Source organism: Dipodomys merriami, unplaced genomic scaffold (genome assembly GCF_024711535.1).
Source record: "Dipodomys merriami isolate MVZ:Mamm:240054 unplaced genomic scaffold, mDipMer1.0.p SCAF_494, whole genome shotgun sequence".
Lineage (NCBI taxonomy): Eukaryota > Metazoa > Chordata > Mammalia > Rodentia > Heteromyidae > Dipodomys > Dipodomys merriami.
In genome coordinates this window covers 1-16,039 of record NW_027206062.1, presented here as the reverse complement: position 1 = coordinate 16,039, position 16,039 = coordinate 1, and positions in this window count along the sequence as shown.

The window sequence follows — 16,039 nt, the reverse complement described above, 5'->3', positions numbered from 1 at the left end:
ATCTCTGAAATATGATGACCATGTAACTACTAAAAATTTGCAAGTGGTATCTTGTCAGATTTTCATTCCCTCAATAATTCACATTCACTTTCTAAATTCCTCGATAACGTGCATTTTTATGCTGCTAATATTTCCCTGTCTTGCTCATTATTATATTATCTATCTATGATAAGATGAATTAGTTTTGGAAGAATACTATTGAATACGCTATTGTTAAATAGCTAGTGGGAGTATTATAAGTAATATTGTTTATCATATGGAAATTTGATTCACTATAAGTATTACAAAGCACTTCCCAATTTTTTGACAATTGTTTAATTAAACTTATTGTACAATAAAATGGAATTCTAATTATACCAATCTATCCTGAACAAACCATGTGAGAAGCATTGATGGATCTTTCTACAATGTCAGTGTTAAGTATTACTTTCTAGCATTAAAAAAATATGAATGAATTATTCTATATGAAGAAAGACACATGGGAGTTTACTGCCTTGTTTAGTTTTCTCCACTGTTCTGTTAATATTTATCATCTATTAGTTTGCAAAACTTTTTTTAATGTGTTACACTTCCAGGTATTTATTTTTCCAAGGGCTCCCATAATCTATATATAAATAATTTCACAGGAGTAGGAAATGTGATAGGTACTATATTTTTGCTAATCTACATTAAACAATTTTACATATTTTATTGGCCATCTTTTTTAATACTATTAGTACAAATTTAATATATATTTCTACCTTCGATGATATTGGGTCACTATTACAGCAAATTTTCCTATTTTTGTTGGACTATGGATTTTCTTAGTGATACTATGGCTTTTATCAGGGATACTGTACACTAAAAATATGTGTGTGCTTATTTTTTCTTCTGAATTTCTATTGCGAATTATATGTCAGGCCTATTATTCACTGACATTATGAAGCTATTTCTGAACTGCATCTCATTTGGCTTTTGAAATTTTTTTCATGTTTCTATAGCTCTCATTTTGCATATTTCTTTGTTGATTACTCTAAGAAAGGAACTTTTTCTCTGAAAATTATCTCTATTTTCCTGAATTTGATTTCACATGTAGTTATTTAAGGTCCAGTTTGCCTTGGTTTTAGGTTGTGCCTCATAGTGTTTTCTCTGTTGAGACTTAGTAGTAAATGTGAAGAGTATAGGACCTGATTTGGGTGTAAGTTTCTCCTAAATATGATCTGGTGTTGTGTAGAGAGTTGTGATAATAATTTAAAGGCTTGTAATATATCATAAATCATCTGGCATGGCCAATTGTTTTAATTTTTTTTGAACAGTTGAATTAATTCTACATGGATAAAATTCTTAGTTCACCAATCTATTCTGAGCAAATGATGTCAGAAACATCAATGGCTCTTTCCACAATGTCAGAACCTATCAGGTAACAAACATATTCAAAAGCTGTATCAGGGGCTGGGAAGGTGGTTCAGTTGTAGAGTGCTTGGCTTGCATGCATGAGGCCCTGGGTTTGATTCCACAGTACCACAGAAAATGCTGGAAGTGGGGCTGGGAAGGTGGCTCAGTGGTAGAGCACTTGCCTTGCATGCCTGGGGGCCTGGGTTCAATTCCTCAGCACCACATAAGCAAAAAGAAAAATGCTGTAAGTGGCAGTGTGGCTCAAGTTGTAGAGCGCTAGCCTTGAGCTAAAGAGCTGAGGGACAGCGCCCAGGCCCAGAGTTCAGGCCCCACGACCGGACCCAAAAATAAAAATTCTGGAAGTGGCATTGAGGTTCAAGTGGTAGAGTAGTAGCCTTGAGTTGAAGAGCTGAGGTACAGTGCTCAGGCCTGCGTTCAGGCCCCACGATTGACCAAAAAAAAAAAAAAAAAAAAAAAAGCTACATCCATTAACTTTGGAATAACTTAAATTTCCAAGCATGACTGAGGTTACATGATAGTCAAGATATTGACAATACAAAGCTCTTATTTCCCCAAACTTAATTGCTAATATTAACTCTCAGATCATACAGTAAAATTCATCTTTATATGGTCACTGCTATAATTTTAGCAAACTGTTATATTGTTCTTTCCTAATTCTTAAAAATATAATTTTCCTCTTTATCTCCCTGTCCCATCCTTCATATGAAAGAATTCAAGATTGTCTTTAAAACTCCTTATTTTACTGAACTTGGAAGTAAAAGAACACTCGGTACAACAAATAATTAAACTATAAAGATTGTTTAGCCTTCATATCACAAAATAAGGTCACTATGATCAAAATTACACATAAATAAACATGTTAATAATGAAGTTTGTTGTACAAATGTGTGAGGACTGAAATTAATGTGAAATGATCAATAAAATTCTAAAATGTTCACAAAAGTAAAAGGATATTCTATTTTAAAAATGTCCTTTAACTCACAACCCACTAGACTGTGCTTGGGGACAGCCCATGGGTCCACATTTTGCCTGGAAATAATTAGTACACATTTATTTTTTTATTTATGAAACCCAGATCTCATTACTAGTACAATTTTGTTGAGTTAGGGGGACTGAATTTCAGGGTTTCAAAACTCTTAACATATGAGTATGTGATTAACCATTTATATTCATTGTAATACACTACCCCAAAATTTTTGCTCCCAAAATCTGTTGGCCATTTCACATCCCAAACTGTATTTCATCCACACTTTCAAAGTTTCCCAGAATCTCATCAATTTGATTATTGTTAAAATTAACACCAAGGTCTTTATCATAATCTTATAGTGTCCAGATCTGCCTGACTATCAATACAGTAGTCAGTAAGTGTTTGGGCAGGTGGAAAAAGGAAACTATTGTTTAAGATGATGTTAAAATACAATTTCTAATAGTGTCCTTTTTACATATGAAACAAATGAGTTTTTACTATCCACATTTCTATCTGTAGTCTGATTTGTTTAGATTCTAACAGATTTACCCACTAAGTTTGGCTGGCAGCAATATAGAGGAGACTCTAGCTAACCACTCAAAACTATTTAAAATACCTTCTGCAAAACAATTCCAAAGATTTCTGAAGCACATCATCAGTTAGACCTGCAGCAACAACCCCACTTTTGCTACCAATTTTCTATATTAACTACTTGTCTCTTCACTGTGACCAAATGCATCATACAATCACTTAAGATGGAAAAATATTATATTGGTTCCTAATTTTGGAGATGTTAATTAATCAACCAGGGAAATAAATGGTAAGTTAAAGGAATTCACATCACAGTGGCCAGGAATCACAGAAAAGGGAACACAGGAATTGGGTCAGGCAAGATATACCTTAAGAAGATATCCCTTGGTCAATTGCTTCTTCTAATTATGACACAATACCAAAAATTTTGAGAGAAGGAAAAACATTTGCTAGGCAAATAAAGAAAAAAAGAAGCAAATATAACATGAAACACTGGGAAAGTTAAGATTTCCAGAGCATAAAATAAAACCTTTTGCTGAGGATTGGCCATAATATCCCTTAAAGCCTGAAAAAAATTAAAAGAAGACCCCCCCAGAAGGAAGGTCCTGGCAGCACTGGCTTTCTTGCTTTGAAAAATAATCTCTTCTTAAAGGCCATGGCCTAAGTTAGAATATACTTCCCTTCCAATCCTGAGGAAACAAAGTCTGAATGAGCACAAAAATCAGATTTGAGTATACCACATACACTCTTGACAAGATCTTAGGCAGATTAAGGCTCACCTAGAGAATGCTCAAAGATCAATTTAATATTCTAATATAAAGGCTCAGTTCTTTATCAAATCAGTCCTTTTAATAATATTCTATTCATGGTTAACAGCATTTGTTTTTAGGATTTCTCTCATAGTTACATATGACCTTTTTCCAGACGATGTACAATGATGTCCAGCTCTTTTCTGAACCTTTATGGTGTAAAATATAGTTTCTTGTCCTTTGTCCTTTTAGCACAGGACATGTGGTTTCGCTCATCCACCTTATGGTACTAGCCTGTCAATCAAAACTCAAAAAGTGACTTAAGATCTTTTCCTAGAGAGAGGTTTTTGATGGTTAAGTCTCTAGTGGATCCTCTTTTTTAAAAAAATTAACCATGTTTTCTTTCTCTAACTCTGGACAAACTTTGTGGTTCAATGTTCCCAGAAAGGTATTCACTCCATCTTTGTGATACCAGTTAAAGCACAAACAAATCTGTCTAATCTTGTTCCTCAAAAGGCGTTTTCTCTCTAATTTTAGAGAGGCTCTTATCTTGATTCCATTCTCAGACCTTAATTTTTTAAATAGTAATTATTTTATGATTAAAGAGTTTTTCTAATAATATCCTAAACTAATATTTACACACATTTATTTTTGTGTTTTCACCAATCAAGCAGTGTGTAAAGCCTCTGTCACTAGAATTAATAGAAAACAAATACTTTGACCGTTTTTCATTTTTGAGGCAAATATTTATGCATAATTCAAGTACACATGTATGTAAGCATTTTTAAATGGCTTATTTTTAATACACAATGCTATTAGAAGAGTTGGACATCATATCTTAATCAGGTTTAATCAAAATACAGTCTTTCAGAAATTAATAATGGGGAGATAGGGGATAAAGGGTACAATTTTAAACTCAAGTGTCAAACAAGGTTTTGAGATTTGGTTTTTGACAGCGTATAGAGATTTTAACAATAACTTTTGCATTAAAAATACCAGTATAAGATTACTTTTCTTTCTAGATACAGAGCATTTTATTTTCAATAGCAATATAGTATAATTTAAAGGTTGTTTCAAAGACATTTTAAACTACTAACATGACATGACAGTGAAGAGTACATATAGAGGATATGCTTTTAAAAGGACTGCTAATTTTGTATAAGGAAAAAACTTGAAAAGAGAGAAATTTATCTTAACTAGTTATCTAACAAAATTAAAAGATATATCCAAATGTTAATAATAATAGAAGGTCTGATAATAATAGATAATAATAGAAGGTCTGAGTATGTTTCCAAATAGAGATTAGATAGAACTTACAAAATTTTTGCATGTGATTAGATTGGTTGTAATTTAAATGATTATGTATAAATCAAGGTTAATATAATGAAGCTAAACTAGCCACCAATTCTTGTCTATAATGGTGGTATGTCTTAAGAATATTGTAAAACTGACAGAAAATATTACTTATCAAAGTAATTCCCTCTGTACTATTAATTAGTGTGTCAAGCTACTGACAACCTGAAAACTGTCTTATGTAAAATTCAATCAAGTGTCTGTCTATCTCGAGGCCTTTTAGTTGTCAGCTTACAACTAAGTATATAAAACTATAATGTTAATTGTTGCTGTCTCTATATTTCAGTTCTCCAAGTAGGAAACTTTTGTAGGATACAAAACTGGCAAAGACAGGATACCAAGCAGATACCCTTTAAATTATACCACACAAATCAAACTTTGTGCATGTATCCCTAATTGTACTCCAAATATTTACTGGCAACTAAAATGATGTCAATCAGAATGAATATTCTAAAATACTATATACAATGAAAATAATTAAACTTTGTATTCTTTTGCTCTTTTAAATTTTAGCCACAGCTACTCTTGTATCTTTTGCTATTGCAGATTAAGTCTTATTCATATTTGCAGTCAGGACTACATAGGAATGTTTCTTACAAGGAATTATTTGTCAAAATTAGCTTTTCAAACTTAATGTGTTCAAGGTAATTTTGGCTTGAAAGTTAATTCTATTAACTCACTGTTACTGAAATTTGGCCAATTTTCTTGACACAGACTCCTTCGCAATTTACCTGTGTGAATTCTTGCTCCAACAATGGATTACACTAACTGGAATATCTCATCAAAACAATGAACAAAAACACTAACTCGGACAGTACCTCAGAAATAAAACTTGTCCTGGTATATACCGACCACACAGAGTCAGCTGAAAACACAACTGTTCAGGTAAGAAGGGATGCTCTAAGATTTTACATGGAGTCACTTGTAATAGCCCTTTCAGAGTTAACTAAGGTTGATTGTCAAGAACAAGAATTCATAAGCACTGCCACCTGATCTTTATGCTTATCTATGCTCCCAGGAGAGGGAACTTGTGCCCTTGCCTTTCTGTTACTTACTATTTCTACAGCTCCAGGAAAAACCCAGATTCTCCTTGCCCTATATATGCTTTCAACTTGAAATAACATCAAACCTCTAGTAAAAAAAATTTTTTTTCCTTTGGCTCTAGCCTACAATGTGTTGCTAGATAGCCAATGACTTATTCTAAACCATTATAAATCTACTGGAACAGATTGACTCCCTAGCAGTTGTGATTCACAAAACAAAGAAGTTTTTAAATATAGAAAGGGGAACACAGGGGAAAGGCTTGGGATGTCAGAACCGATGGAGTTCAAACCAATAAACAATAATTCACAAGGCCTGTCAACTTAAATAAGCTACATAAGGATGGCTCTCAGTGGAGATTCCTGGTACAGGTTGTCTTGAATACTACCTTTCTTGACATCCTCGCTTTGTTCAGTAATTCTGACAACATTTGTCACCTCTATTACCTATCTGATTGTCAAATTTGATTCTTCTAGATCAGAAGTCCACCAAGTGGCAAATTGTCATAAAAAAGTAGCTTCATAGAAACTGTCCTTCACAATTTTACTCTAGTCCATAGGAACAACACATATACTGCATGCTATATGCCTAAAAGACCCTTCTTCCTGGAAGGTCTCAGACTGCCTTACTCCACTCTCCCCTCACAACAGAAAGTAGCCTGAAACAGTCATTCATTGTCCCTATTCCTTAAGAGCAAGTTAAGTTTTCCATCAGAGAGGGAGGATTAGCGACCAAGGGAAACAGGAATTTAAGGATAAAAGGTGAAGAGTGTAACATAGTGGCAGGTAATGCATCCAGTTATGGTACTTCTTATTCCCATAGTATTTCTTTTTTCCATAATACTGTGAGCTCCTGCTTAAATGCTTCTCATGATGCCCTGGGTGAACACACAACCAGTGACAAAGTAGGGACAGGCTATCTACAAGCCTTCAACAAATCTGTACAAAGCTAAGAAGAGGAAATAAAAGAGAAACCCAGTAATATAAAAGCCGCTCTCTGAGAGGACTCCACTGGCCTCCTCTGAGTCCCCTCTTTGGATGAAAAGGCTCTATTTTCCATTCATACCTTTCCTTTCATTTTCAAATAAACTTACTCAGTTTATCTCAATTCTATAATATATGGAGGGGAATAATCTGTTCCCTTAGATAACATCTCAAAATATAATGCTACCAGATAGGAACCTATCTCTGGTAGACATTTTGTAGTAAAACTATAACACTATGTTTAAAGCTAGTGAACTGAATCCACAGCTCCCAATTTGTTTTTTTATTGTCTTCTCTTGAATGCTTACTCCAATATAATAATTTATCTTCTATTGCATAATTAAATCTTGTTTCTTCATTCTAAATCTTCTAACCTTTCCAACAATGCATTTTACCTTTTTCTAAATCACAATGGCCTCTCATATTCTGATTTTTATAGCTATCTATGGAAGGATGTTGAACCTCAAGACATAGGCTATGTATGTGTATGAATCTTTTTGGTTTGCTATCTTTTGTGTTACCTAGCATTTATTCCTATTTTTCTCCCCATGTGAAGTTATTTATTTGTAATTTTATATGTAGATGTTGATATATTAAAATAAAGAATGTGATCTGTCCGGTAAGTAATTCTATATTTTTGTTGACTAGTGTCAATCATTTGACCACTTAAAATATTGAGGATTAATTAAATCAGGACTCATCTAAGTTTCTATTTCAAGGTCTTTTAAATGGTCATTATATAACTAAGTATGTAACACTATAATGCTAATTGTGACTGTCCATGTATTTCTGTTCTGCTAAAGACTTCTAAGATACAATGCTGAAGAAGACAGTATACCAAGCTGGTACTCCCTAATTTAATGACACTACAGCAAGCAAACATGTACCCATGCATTCCTAATTGTAATGACATAAGCTTAGCAGCACCTACAGTGATGTCAGTCTTAATATACTAAAATGCTGTATGCAATAGATATAACTTGATAGTTTAGTCTCTTGCTGCTTTCAAACTTTAACCATGGTTACTCAAGTTATTTCCCATGGAAGATTTAATCCTCTGATGCATTTTCAGTCAGTACCACAGAGGGATGGCTCTTCCTGTAGTAGCAAAAGAAAGACTACATGACAGGGAGCAACTCTCCCTTTTTGCTACTTTTTTTGCAAGCACAGTCCATAGAGGGCTTCACCTACAACCGTACTAACTATTCACTATGCTCCCACAATAATCAACATACCTGTTTCAACCCTAACTACCAACCTCAAGAACAATGATTAAATGTCCATAATTCTTTTAGTGACCCAAACAAGCCTGGGTACAATATCTAAAAACATTGCTGTTTGGGACTTCTCACATGCCTAACCTGAAAAATTACCTATAAGCTAGATGAAAATATATGTATGAAGAGCATACTAGTTCTTAGCTCGGCTGTGCATACTAAGAAGGTATCTTCTGCCCATACTAAAATTATAGGAAATGGACAAATTGCCAGGGAAAACAAAACTACTGCCCTTTACCAGAAAAAAAAAAAAGGAACTTCTGACTGCACACTAAGCACGTGAAAATTTCACCCAAGCAGGGGACAGGAAACTCAATTGGCATTCAAACTGATTTTTTTTAAGGTTGGGGGGTACAGACCTAATATGAGGAGCCTGCAGCTCAGGTCTGTAATCACAGCTACTCAGAAGGCTGAGATCCTCAGATCTCAAGTCAAAGTCAATGTGGGCTTTGAGAGTCCTTGAGATTCATCTCCAATTAACCGCCAAAAAAATGCTGGCAATAGAACTGTGGCTCAACAGGTAGAGTGCTAGCCTTGAGAGCTCAGGGGCAGTGCCCAGGCCCTGAGTTCCAGCCTCAGGACCAGCACAAACACACACACACACACACACACACACACACACACACACACACACACACACACACACACACACACACACACACACGTAAAGGTATAATGACCTTACTATATTTCAAACTTCTCACAATCACCCATGTGAATTCCTAATACAAAATCTTTCTGTCATTATATGAAAAATTGTGGTGTGAGTTTCTTATCTGTATAAAGGTTAAAGAACTGTTCTTCTAACTAGCTAAGTCTATAACCAGACTGAAGGTCACTATATGCTATTTTTGTGAGGATACCAACCTGGAAGACTATTGGCCATGGACAGAAAAAGAGCTGGATCATAGCACTCCTTTAATAATCACTTGCCCCAACCAGGAAAAAGTGTCTGATTTAAAAACTTCTATTATCAGAAATTATTGTACCTCTTCCGCAAAAGGCAAGTTCACTAATTCAGTGTGAGGTTTAATTGGGTAAGACAAAAGTTTTATAACACTGCCCAAAAGACTCAATTATGGAGAATTCCAAATCACACAGAAAACCGCAATCTCACCCTCTAGTCAATTTCCCCAACCTCCAGGTGGCACCCACGTGAACACCCAAGGGATGCACTCTTACATACTGTGACTCAGCAGCTGATTTCTTGCATACTATTCACAATCAGGCTGTCCTTCTACTTGATTCCGTCAGACAGTGTAAGAAGTTGGAAGTTCTCATATATAAACAAAGAGTAAAAGAACAAAAGTGGGGTTCCCATAAAATTAAAACAAAATATAATGAGCACATCTTTCAGTATTATGGTTCTGCCTCTTGGGCAGAACAGTTGTGGGACTATTATGCCCTGATTTGTATGCTGAATCACATTATTTGGCTCCACATGGAAACTGTGATTATAACTACAAGCCCATAACACATAGGCAAAAAAAATAGCAAAACAAAGCAGGCAAGGTAGTATATCAAAACCCCTTAGCATTATACTATTTACTTGCCTCTGAGGAGGTGTAGGTAAGAAATTCAACTGAAGTAACTATTATTTACAAATTAGTAATAAGGTAAAGGTTATAAAAAATCACAGACAGGATGATGAAGACTGCCCATGAATACATCCCAATTCAGAAAGTATGTAATCCAAATTATCGGCATGGAGGGTAGTTCTCTGCCTTGGATAGATTAAATAACCTGATACAGGCAAAGATCCTTGTCTTGGGAGCAGGTATATTATTACCCTGCTCAGTTCTCTTGATAGTGTGATCTATCAAAAACCATTATGAAGGTCATTTTAAAAAGACAATAACCCATGTAATGAAGCTACGAAAATACAAGCCTCTAAATCAGGATGATGAACTTTGATACTGGTTAGGTTGAAGCACGAAGAAAGAAATGTAATAGGGTATAGAAAGTCTAAGGGACAGGGAAAAAGTTTTACCTTGTCAAGACTAGCCACTATTATAAATTGTCTTTTGTCCTGCTAGAGCTACCCACCACTTAACACTACCAACTCACTCCGTCAGGACTTATTTGCTGCATTTGTGAGTTAGAAATTTTCCATTGCTAGCCCTTCTGTTCTTTGATAATCACAATAGATAATGCTGTCTTTCTTCAGTAACTGGCTTACAAAAGCATTTAATTTAGCCAAGTATCCTTTGTTCCAAGCCTCAGCATTTGGGCACAAGTCAGCTTGGGCCTCTGGAACACCAATAAAACTTGCTTCTTGAAAAGCCCTGGTGTCCTAGTTCTCTTTTTGGGTTTCCCACAATATCACAAGTACTTGTCAAAGCTTAACATTTTTAACTTAAAGTGTATTAGGTAAGATCTGCTTGGATGCTATTTCTATTGATACCTCCTTTGCTTAAATTTGATGAGTATAGATTTTTGGCAAACTCTCTCTCTCTCATTTGACCTGTCAGTCTCTCACATCCAACATGGGATCACATCAGCTGGAATATTTTATCTCAGCAATATAAAAAACACTAACTGGAACATCACACCAGCAAAAAGGACAGATCTACTAAGACAAAGTTTATCGTATTTTAGAAGGGACCGTACAAAGATATTATGGGAAAAAAATGCTCAAATAAGAATGGATGCTGTTAATTTCCAAATGGAGTCAAGCTTAATTGCCTCTTTGAAACTACTAAACTCAAGAGGTGAAAAAAAAGTTCCAGGCACTGGCTTGTCCTTGCTCTTTAATAAAATGCATGCTAGCTGAGAGCTTGTGGCTCACACCTGTAATCCTAGCTACTTAGGAGGCTGAGATCTGAAGATTGCAGTTCAAAGCAAGCCTGGAAAGGAATATCCGTGAGACTCTTTCTCCAGTAAACCACCAGAAAACTGGAAGTGGCACTGTGGCTCACATGGTAGAATGCTTGCCTTGAGCTGAAGAGCTCAAGAGTTTCAAGCTCCATGACCAAAAAAAAAGATAGTAAGCATTATTACCTGATGTTAAAGCCTGTCAACCCCCCAACTGACTGGAAATACACACTTTTACATTTATGTCACTTCCTATTTCCTTTTTTTTTATTTTGTCGGTTGTGGGGCCTGAACTCTAGGACTGAGCACTGTCCCTCAGCATTTCAGTTCAAGGCTAGTCCTCTACCACTTGAGCCACAGTGCCACTTCTGGTTTCTTCTGCTTATGTCGTGCTGAGGAATTGAACCCAGGGCCTCATGCATGCAAGGCAAGCACTCTACCACAGAGCCACCTTCCCAATCCCTCACCTCCTATATCTAAAGCTAGGTTTCAGCACATGTAGGAACATGTGCACCATTTTAGAAGAAGGATATCTAATTTGAAATACATCGGGCCTAGTTCCAGAATCATAACCCAAATGTTTGTAAACTTATAAGGACAGATTGACTCCCTAATAACTGTGATTTCACAAAATAGAATACCTTTAATATATTCAATGGGGAAAAGGTTTATTCCATGCTAAAGGAACACTTTTGTTAAAGAGTAAGAGATTGTTACAGGTCTAATCTAATATCCACATTAATTCAAAAGGCATCTCAAATTAGAGAGTAAACTATTAAGAATGGCATATTTGAGAACACACCCGATTCTGCTTCTCTCCATTGCTGTCTTCCCTAGGATCCCTGTTTAGTATAAAAATTCTGCTAGGACTTTGTCCCTATATTCTTTACCTACTTCATGGGTTTGTTTCATCTAGATTGGAGTCCGTCAACCTACAAGTAGCCATTAAAAATAGTTAAATATAAACTGGTCTAGCAGTTTTACTGTGGTCCATTTGAACAGCACACAAACCACATGCTGTCTACCTAAAAGACACTTCTTGGAAGATCCTAGACTATCTTAACCCCTCTGACATCTCTCAGCAGAAAGTCATTGTGCCTGTTTCTTAATGACACTTACAGGTTCCCATCAAAGAAGGACTGAGAAACGAAGGTAAGTATAGAAAGTAAGGGCCATAACATAGTTACAGATACCATGTGTCCCAGCATGGAGTTTTATTCCCCTAGTTCTACCAGCTCCTGATAAAATACTTATTCCCATAAAAGCTGTGAGTTACTGCTCAAATGCTGTGTTCCCACTAAACAAGTGCAGACACAAAACACACATGTATAAGCCATTAACCAATCTACCAAATACAGAGAGTGGAGAAAAGGGAGGAACTCAATATTATAAAAACCACTCTCTGCAAAAAAAATCAATATATATCCTAAAAAATTAAAAGTGAGGAAGTGATGGTTGAAAGAGGTGGCCCTGATCAAGACATACTTTATTCACAAACTGTTTGCTGATTGACAACTTCTTTGTACAACTATTTAGGACACAACCAATTTTTTTAAAAAAGAATCCAATGTATATTCTACACAATTAAGAAAAGTGAAGGATGGGGTGGATAGGGGAGTAATGGATGAGAATGTTGAAAGGGATAACTGAGGAAGATATATTATATCCATAAACTGCTATGTTAAATGGCAAGTCGTTTGTACAATTACTTAAAGATAATAAAAGGAAATAGTAGAGAAAAAAAGTCCTCTGAGAGGACTTTACTGCAATCTCCCCTACAGACAGATAATCTCCTTACTTTCATTTCATGCCTTTCCTTGTACTGTCAAATAAACTTACTCTGTTTACCTTAAATTATATCTTGCCTTTTAATTCTTTAATAGGTGGAGAAAACAAATCCATTCCCCTATACAGCATCAGTTTCTGCATCTCCCAAAATACACTACCGGATGGGTACCTAAGGATATGTTGATGGTTTCACTTATAACACATTGTTTATAGCCAGTAAACTGAATACACACCTCCTCCAAACTTGTGTATCCTCTTGATGTTCTTCAATTTATTTTATTCTTATATTATAATCTTTCATTATATGATAAAACATGTCTCTTTTCTCAGTCAATATCTTATCTAACCTCCACAATAACAATCCAGTATTTTATATTTCTTTTAAATTTTCTTTCACCGTCATAGTCATGTAGGTTTCAACTGAAGGAAAAGCTTCCAAAAGTCATATTCTATGTAACACTAATATTGAGGGTGAAATATGAAATATAAAAATTTTTGAAATAATCAATTAAGGAAAAAATAGGAGTTTCCTTAAAACAAGAGGAGGTACAGAAATTTAGCAGGGATGTTCAGTTTAACCCAAGATTCCATACAAAGGATAAACAGAGTCTAGTAGACATCAATATTTGAATTTTATGCTTCCAAAAAGTGGAGAATAAAACCATCCAAGTAAAACTCTTTACACAAACAGATACTGACATGGTTAGAGTTCTGCTGCACCTGCATAAATCCAGGTGTTTTTTTTTTGTTTTTGTTTTTTTTGTTTTGTTTTTTTTTGGGGGGGGTTAGGTCATGGGGCCTGAACTCTGGGCCTGGGCACTGTCCCTCAGCTCTTGAGATCAAGACTAGCACTCTACCACTTGAGCCACAACACCACTTCTGGCTTTTTTCCCCCTGCTTATGTGTTGCTGAGGAATCAAACCCAGGGCCTCATGCATGCAAGGCAAGCGTTCTACCACTGAGCCACCTTCCAAGCCCAAGTGTTTTTTTTTTTCTTTTAAATCTCCTGGTGTGTCCCACACATCTTCCACATTTGCAAAAGCAAACAAAAACAGCAAAACAGCATTTGGAGGTATGAGAAAATCCATGGCACAGACAGTAACAGCCATTCACTGAGAACAACAGAAGATCAGTAAATAAAAGAACTGTATGCTGTACCCAAGGAGAATCTCCATGCTACAACAATAATTATACCATCAGGTATATCCAAGAAAAAAGCCATGCTAATATTCAAGGCAAGTGAATCACACTCCCCTACCCAACCCACAGCACTCACTAAGATCTACAGAGCCAGAGACAGGGCTGCTAAAAATTCACACAACACAAAACTGCACTGACTTAGTGGGTCCCAGAAGTTATCACTGCCAAATAAAGTTATAACCCAGTTCCCCACATAACATATCACATATTTATAATGTACTATGTGATTTTCTTTTGTTTCTTTGGTATGTTCTTCCCCCACGGTATAACCCCTGTTTTCACTGTATTTGTTTCCGGTTCTCAGCATCTTGTATATACATTTTTCTAATTTGGGGAGGGGAAGGGAAATAATAAAATGCTGAAATGAGGACACAGGTCGACGCATTGTAACAATGAGATGTACAAGGCACTATGTTGAAAACAAACTTTACAACTTCGGTGGGTCAGGGGTTGGATGGGGAAGCAGTGGGGGAGGAGTTGGGGAGGTGGGAGGGAAGGGATGGTATGGGCAAAACAAAGGAGGAGCTAACAATGATAGGAAATGTACTCATTACCTTACTCATGGGACTGTAACCCCTCTGTACAGTCTTTTCACAATTAAAAAAAAACATTTTAAAAAGACCTAACAAAGAAATACAAGAAATATGAGAAAGCTGGAAATACAAAGAGAGAAATAAAGAATTCCATTGAGAAAGCAGATAAACTGCTAAAGGAAATCCAAGTGATTACAAAGAAGTGAGTTCAAAGGGAACGGGACCATGCAACTAAAATAAATTTTAAAAAGCCACAGCTAAACTAAGTTAAGAAGTCATTACGGGACATTAAACATAATCCTGAAAAGCAATCAAACTGAAGACAGACAGAGAAAAACATGTAGAATATTTCACCAGCAGAACAGATGATATTAAAGACCAAACTTCCTGAGCTTGACTATAGAGTAGATATAAAAGAGAGAGAGATAGTAAACACACACACCTACACACACACACACTCACACACACACAAATCCAAGAGTTGTGAAAAAATTATTGCAAGAACTTTAGGACTGGATTCAAAGACCAAAATCCCTAATCAATTTTAAGGAAGGAGAAGAACAGATAAATAAAAGCATAGTAAATATATTTAAGTTTCTTCTCAAACAATGAGAAATAGAAGCTCATGAACTTCAAGAAAATTTAAAAACACCCAGAAGACCAAATCAATAAAATAATCTTTCCACAGATAAAGAATACTCAAATACATACTAGTAACTAGAATATGAGCACAATTTTTTTGTTGTTTTATGCTGTTTATAGGTGATATATTTTTTGTTCTTTATGCTGTTTGCCCTATTAGAGTGTTTACCTGTTTCTTTTATATGTTCCTATTTTTTTTGTTTTTCATAACTTCTATTGCCTTGAACATTAGTATAACACGGCCCGAATTTATCTGTGTGTACAAACATTACTTTCTTTCCACTGTTTGGTGATTATAATTAACATCTCACCATCCAAGATAACCACAAATTCAGAGTGAAAGGGCAGAAAAAGACCTTCGAAGCAAACTCATCCTGTGAAAAGGTAGGAGAAATCATCCTTTTTATTTTGTCAGTCCTGGGAGCTGAACTCTGGGCCTTGGCACTATCCCTCAGCTCTTTAGCTCAAGGCTAGTGCTCTACCACTTGAACCGCAGCACCACTTCTGGCTTTTTTCTGCTTATGTGGTGCTAAAGAATCAAACTCAGGGCCTTATGCATTCGAGGCAAGCACTCTACCACTGAATATCATTAAGTTGCCTCATATTAGTAAGAAGTAATTTGAGTGGTCTACATATATGCATGTAACAGTGCCACACCCAAATTCATTAAACACTCACCCATGGACTTACAAGTGCTGATAGATAATACATAATAAAGATAATTTCATGCTGCACTCTTTATAAAAGATGCATTAACCAAATAAAA